The following is a 7436-nucleotide window of genomic DNA, read 5'->3' on the forward strand; positions in this document are numbered from 1 at the left end:
TGAATAAGTAAAGAATTTTCACTATTCTGTCAGATATTCTGGTCTCATCATTATTGCTTCATGTGTTATGTTCAACCTTGGATGCTGCCAGTCATTGTTTCAAATGTGGATATCACTTTCACTGACCTTTCCGTATTCTGTATTCCGTCGTTTAAACCTCTCCCACTTACTCTATCGACATATCGAGGAGTTCAGATAACCGTTCCATAACTAAACACTTACTCTAGGCACTGATGAATGCATGGATGAGAAAAAAGAATATTTCATAAAACTGTTCATAGCACTGGTCGGCTTAACCCTATTCGGTGCAACCCGTATCATTTTTGATACGCCCTAACTAATTTTTACCAATAAACTCTAGTTTGTGAGCAATGCATGGTCTCACGATTGTTTTCTTATTAAATTACTGAAAACACAACAAATGGTGATTCTGAGCGAAAAAACTTGGTTGAAACGAGCGTTTTCTCTAAAATTAACGATTTTTCACCGTGGAGAGCGCTAAACAAAAAGAAAACGCTCGAAGATGAGTGGAATATCAGGGACCTTAGCCTACGCAAGCCTAACGGGCATCAACACAGCTTCCAGACGTACGATACGTTTCTTATTTTCATTAAAACTACTTTATTTTCTATTTATTATTCATTGTTCATATACTATGACTCCTCATACCTAGTGAAATAGTTATTTCATTCACTAATTTTATTATCTATGTATTATTCATTGTTTTTTCTCTATGACTCCTCATACCCAATGAACTGGTTGTTCTTACACATACACACAGATACACACATGTGCATTGTATTGTGCACACAGATACACACACGTGTATTGTAATGTGCACACACACACACACACACAAATCTCACGGCTCTCGTGTAGGCGTGCCGGACGACGGTTAGTTAGCAATTAATTAGGGGACGGGGTGGATGTGCAGACGGACGTAGTCATGGCTTTTACTTTCGACTATGTTGACGACCCAGTCGAAGATTACTTGGAAGAGGTAGTTGGCGATGATGATGATGATGACCTTGCCTTGGATAGAGTAGCTGAGGGCGACGATGAAGATGAGGATCAGAATGATGACAAAATGAAGAAGAGTGGGTACCACTCAGAAACAGAAAGCCACTGGTGAAAATAGATTAATCAGTACTTTGGACTAATGCTTGAACAAACAAAATTATGACGAATTTGTCCTGCCACATGAGCTCAGGGAATATACCTGCATTTTAGAGAAACCCCAGAGAAAATTAGATATCGGTAAGTCAGTAACATGGACCAATCATACAGAAGGTAGGCCTGTTGAGAAGGTATTGCCTAGTGAAGGATGTTTGTTAGGAGAGGCAAGGTCAGCTAATAGAGAAATAATGGCATGGGAGTTGTTTATAACATCTAATATGACTGATGGTATTGTAACCCATGCTAACACAAGGCATAATTACCGAAATTTCTAATACTGACAGTGCTGAAATACCAACACACGTCAAGATGACTGATGCCATTGAATTGAAAAGCTTTTTTGGCCTGCTCTATCCAAGAGGCTTGTTGGGACAAAATAAATATTGCTATAATCGTCTCTTCATGGAAGGGTTTGGTCACCCAATATTTGGAGCTGTCATGTCTGTAAAACGATTTGGTTTCTTACATGCCAAGATAATTTTTAACAACTTTGATACCAGACACCAGAGATGGGTACACGATCAACATTGATACCAGACACCAGAGATGGGTAGGCTACACGATCAACATTGATACCAGACACCAGAGATGGGTACACGTTCGGTTTACAGCAATCAGGGAGCTTTTTGAACAGTTCAGTAATTGTTGTTGCTCAGTGTTAGAGCCAGGTGACTTCTTGACCACTGATGAAACGTTGTATGGGTGCAGAACACAAATAGGGTTCAGACTGCAATAAGAGCAAACCCGTACTTTACGGCCTCCAATATAAATCTATTAATGCTGCTAGATATCCATTTACCTTTAGGACAGCTGTATATTCAGGTAAACCTGGAGAGCCAGGACCACACTAAATACGCGGTACAGTCCCAACAGTGAAAGCTCTGGTAAGTCAGTTACAAGCCTCAGTCGACCTTAGAGGTAGGATTATTAGCCTGGATAGATTGTACACCAGTATAGAGTTACTGGAGTGGCTTCAAACACAAGATATCTCAGCCTTAGGTACTATAGATTCTACCAGGAAAGGCATACCACCAGAGATAAAGACAGTCACAGAAAGGGAAGATAGGTCAAACCAAATTTGCTGGAAGAAACACGGGGAGGAAATGACACTGAATCCTATGTAACACCCATCAAAAGCAAAGGTAAGAAAAATGTGTTACTTCTGAGCACAGTTTCCCCTATATTAGGCATTACCAAGGATGATGATTTGGAAAAAAAAAAAAAAAAAAGCTATATTTAAATTGTATGATTTCACTAAAGGAGGCACTGACATTATGGATCAGAGAATAAGTTTTCATACAGTATACACTAAATCTAGAAGATGGACAGTGAATGCCCTTGGCTACATTGTCGACACTGCCAGAGTAAATTCACAGACAATTTATTCGTTATATAATAATCAGGACCCAAGAAAAATTGCTTCAATCTCCTATGGCTGGCAGATAGTGAAGGCATTGTGTAATCCGCAAATTGAAAGAAGAAAAGTTGAGGCTTGTGGTCTGACCAGGAATACAATAGCTAAGATGAATCTGATGCTCGGACAGGGAGATGTAGAGGAGGCCATCCCAGAAGTAACACATGAGAATAGGTCAGGCAAGCGGCACAAGTGTCATTCATGCCTGGAGTCTCTTTATGGTCCAGGATACACTCAGAATCGCCCTAAAGTAAAATCGCCCACGAAACAATGTCAAGTATGTCACAAGCACACCTGTGATCAGCATTGAAATAAAGTATGTATGAAATGCTATAGTAACATGCCCAATCAGTGAAAGTCTTGTTTTGGAAATTAAGAATGAATATGCATGTCTGCGAATATATACCGGTATAGATTATGACTGAGTTTACGTTATATACGGATTATATTATTGTTTAAAAATTTCCTTATATGATACATGTAAATAGAGATACGGAAGGTGAGGATCTTGCAGCATAAGAATCCTCCAGCTTACTTATATTAGTTGTAAGTGTAGAGTAAAAGGATGTTCAAGTGCGTAGGATCAAATACCGCTGGAAAATACATAGATTAGGAGCATAGGCATGGATAGCCCCGAGTTAACGGTTACTACTCTTTCTACCTGTGACGGGCTGTGGGTCACTGAGAGCCCTGTTAGTTAATTGGCACCCGTCGAGATCTTTTTAACTTACCAGGGGTCGATGCTGCAGGGGGTGGATCAGCTGAAATGAAGCATGGTCTCGCAGTGGAGAGAAGGAGCTGGGGCCTGATTGACTGCTGTCTCCCTTGAAAGAGCCAGGCAAGGCTCTGGACCTAACCCCTCATATCCACACTGTGCCTGTGGATTAACCAGGGAACAGCTTGTTCTCCGGTTAATAGAGATATAGGGTTTAACCAGGAAGCTACAGGCTGCTCTAAGCGATTCAGTAATCCAAAGACTGGCACGTTTCCTGGTTAACAGTCTACTCGTAAGAATTTAATGGTGACCCCGCATGTACGGAGCTTTGGCTGGCAGCTTCATTTTCACGTGGTGACTACTAACAAAGGATCAAGGGACTGACTTCTGGAGAGACTGACTGGCTGACCGACAAAGGTCTCAGTGATAGGCAAGTGATTGACCAGTGGGAAATTACTAATAAACTGACATCAGAAGGACAGTCTACTGACTAATTTGTCGGTATTTTGAGATTGACTGCCCCACTGAATAACTATTGATCTATACTGTATATTGATGATGTTTTGGGTATAACTATTCATAATTGAATATTTGTTATTGCATTGCTCTGAATACTCCTTGGGGCGTAGCATGAGCAGATAGAGCTACCGTGCCCTTTGAATAAGTGGTTATAACTATTTCTCTGTGCCTTTCAATTTTAATTTGCAGTACTCAGATTTAGAAATACCTATATAATATATTGATGACAACAGATTCAGCCTTCTCAAGGACCTCCTTCAGCTGTAAGTAAGGAGTGAGAAGCAGGTAGACCTTTATTATACAACAGAGGGGCAGGCAGAATAGGAGGTAGGTAAGGCACAAGGCTGTTGATGTGGAATTTTGCAATTATTACGCAATATGTATGCCTTTTCAAGCAATTATCTCCCGTACATCTACCGCCTTCTGCCTTATCTACCTCCTGTTCTCCCCGGCCCTTTCTCACTCGCCATCCATTTGTATGATAAAGGTCTACCTGTTTCTCACTCCTTTGTTATACGTGAAGTGAGTCCATGAGAAGGTCGAGTCTGTTTTGTTCTCACGAATAGATTATATTTCACACACCAACACAATCCTCACAAACCACCACAGTCCTCACACACCACCACAGTCCTCACACACCAACACAGTCCTCACACACCAACACAGTCCTCACACCACCACTGTCCTCACTCAAAACAATCCTCACACACCACCACAGTCCTCACACACCAACACAGTCCTCACGCACCAACACAGTCCTCACACCACACGTGTAAAATCAATTAATAAGAATAATCTTTTACTTCTATAAATTCATTATTATATAGTGGTAATAACATCTGAAAAATGAATAACTACTTTCTAAAGGGAGGAGATTGGGGAAAGTGGTTGGTGGGATACATGGCGAGTTGGGTCCTCGTCTCGTATCCTGGTTACACACTTTTCTTGAGTGCGGCTGAAACTCGCTTAACTAAATATTATATTCAGTCATTAGAAAGAAATATATGGTAGTATTCTCATCATCATCATTATGTACTTTCCATTTTTAGTCCACAGCAGGACTGGACTCTTCACTTAGGGAGGTTTTAGTCAGGAAGCCCTAACCCACGGCCCTGCACAGTTGTTGACTTTATGCACGGGTTTTATTCGCTCCTGTGTACAGCACAGCTGTCATGTGTGGGGAGGCTCCCCACACAGTTCTCAACAGGATGGAGTCGGAGACTTTTCGTCTCCTTAACTTTCCTCTTACTGGCTCCCTTCAAGTTCTCTCTTCGCGGTACTGTTGCATCATTGTCTCTTTTCTATCGCCACTTCAATGGTCACTGCTCCTCTGAACTGTCTGCTTGCATCCCTCCACCACCACGGCAGGCACGCAGCACCCGTCTTAGCAACAAACTCAACCCTTTTCTGTCCAACTCTCTAATGCAAGAGTTAACCGCTGCTCCAGTCATTCATGTATGCAACAGGTCAACTCTGGAATTGTCTCCATCTCTGTTTTTCTTACTGCCTACGGTCTCCAGTCTTTCATACACAGTGTGTCCAGGCATCTCGAAATGAACTGATCTTGAATTTGGCTCTGCTGTCGTTTTTTTCTTGGAGGGAGCAATTTGTAGGGCCTGCCCTTTGGTTCCTTCTTTCTTGCATAAAAAAAAAAAAAATTGCATGTATAACCAGAAATTATTTACATGCATACATTATTAATTTCCTTGACTAATAGCTACCTTTCCATCAACTAGTCTACCTAGTAGTAAATCCACTGAAAGTGGGTTTAGGAGTTATGATGGTAAGGAAGAAAGGGAGAGTATTAGTGGTGGCGAGTGAGTGAGAGATGGTGGTGAGAAAAAAAGTGGTGGTAGTGAGACAGAGAGTAGGGTAGAAGGGAATATAGTGGTGAGTGTGAGGATGATGGAGGGAGGGAAGGTGGTGGTGAGGAAGATGGGAGGTGGTGAGTGTGAGGAAGTGTGGTGATGATGATGAGGAAGATGTGTAAGCTATCAACTTCCATGTTATGGACGGTGTGTGTGTGAGACAACAGTAAACGGTTTATTTTTTACTGCAGCCCTCAGACTGAAAATAAAGCCTACAGCTTTGATATATGGCAAACATGATAAGCGTTGGTGAATGGTAAAATATATGGTCATTTGATATTTACATTAATTTTAAATTTGATAATAGTTAAACGTGTGTGTGTGTTTCAGTGCGCGCGGGTGCGGTACGATATGTTTGGCGGCGCTTGCCTTTCAACGGCGCCGACGTGTCCGAATGCGTTCCTTTCACTTCGTCAAACCAATAATATTACTCAAGATTCTTTTCACGATACTAGGGTCGTAAGTGTGGGAAATCGCCAAGGGTTGCACCGAATAGGGTTAAACAGTTAACAGTATTGGAAGCATGTCAGAACAGTGACACCAGACGTTTTAGTATATTGATGATGCCAGGCTAGATATATTAGGTCACTGTAACTTGGTAATAATTATGTGTCAGATTTGTAAAGTCTAATAAATACTCATAACAAAATGAATGTAGTCATTAAACTGGCAAATTTTCATGACCTATAAGCATAATATATACCGGAATGCATCGAGTAATAATTTGCGGTAAAATACTGGATTTGGAGAAAACAAATGACAGGGTGGATAGACAAGGATTGTGGAAAGCATTAAGAATATATGGAGTAGATGGGAAGTTGCTGAATGCTGTGAGGGGTATGTATGATGGTGCTAAGGCTGCAGTGCGTGTGGATAGTGAACTGAGTGAAGTTTTCTGTTTGAAGACTGGGTTGAAACAGGGATGTGTCATGTCTCCATGGTTGTTCAATCTGTATATGGTTGGCGTTATAAAAGAGATACAAGGTAGGGCAGTGGATGCTGGAGTGGCCCTAGTGAGACAGGGCAGTGTTTCGAAACTCACTGTATTGTTGTTCGCAGATGGTACTGTGTTGTTAAGTGAAGACGAAGGGGAGCTGCAAGGCTTCGTGGATGAGTGTGGGAGAGTGTGTAAGAAACGGAATCTAAAGGTACATGTAGGGAAGAATAACGTTATGGTCTTCGAGAAAGGTGAAGTCAGTGAATGTACAGTGAGGTTGAATGATGAGGAAATGGAAACTCTGAGTACGTTTAAGTACTTGGGTAGCGTGATGAGTAAGGATGGAAGTTTGGAGGGTGAAGTGCTTGAAAGGGTACAATAAGGAAGAAAGGTTGCTGGTTCCTTGAGGGCAGTGATAAGGAACAAGGAAATGAGCACGGAAGTGAGAAACTTATTACATGACAGTATTGTGATACCAACTCTAACGTATGAAAGTGAAGCTTCGACGTTGTTGGAGGGACATAAGTCAAGAGCGTGAGCAGTGGAAATGAGTTGTTTGAGAGGAGCGTGTGGAGTCACATAGTGAGACAGACTGGCAAAAGAGGATGTGAAGGAGCGTTGTGGTGTGGATGTGGATGTGATAGGAAGCGTTAGGAGAAACACATTGAGGTGATTTGGCCATGTGGAGAGGATGGAGAGTGAGAGACTGAAGAGGTGAGTGTATGCGACTGAGGTGGAGGGGGAGAGAGGGAGGGGAAGGCCAAGGATGAGATGGAGGGATGGAGTGGAGAGGTATATGGGGAAGGG

This window comes from Coenobita brevimanus, unplaced genomic scaffold, assembly GCF_032717465.1.
Source record: "Coenobita brevimanus isolate Jiangsu-jjx unplaced genomic scaffold, ASM3271746v2 jjx.HiC_scaffold_2752, whole genome shotgun sequence".
Taxonomy (NCBI): Eukaryota; Metazoa; Arthropoda; class Malacostraca; order Decapoda; family Coenobitidae; genus Coenobita; species Coenobita brevimanus.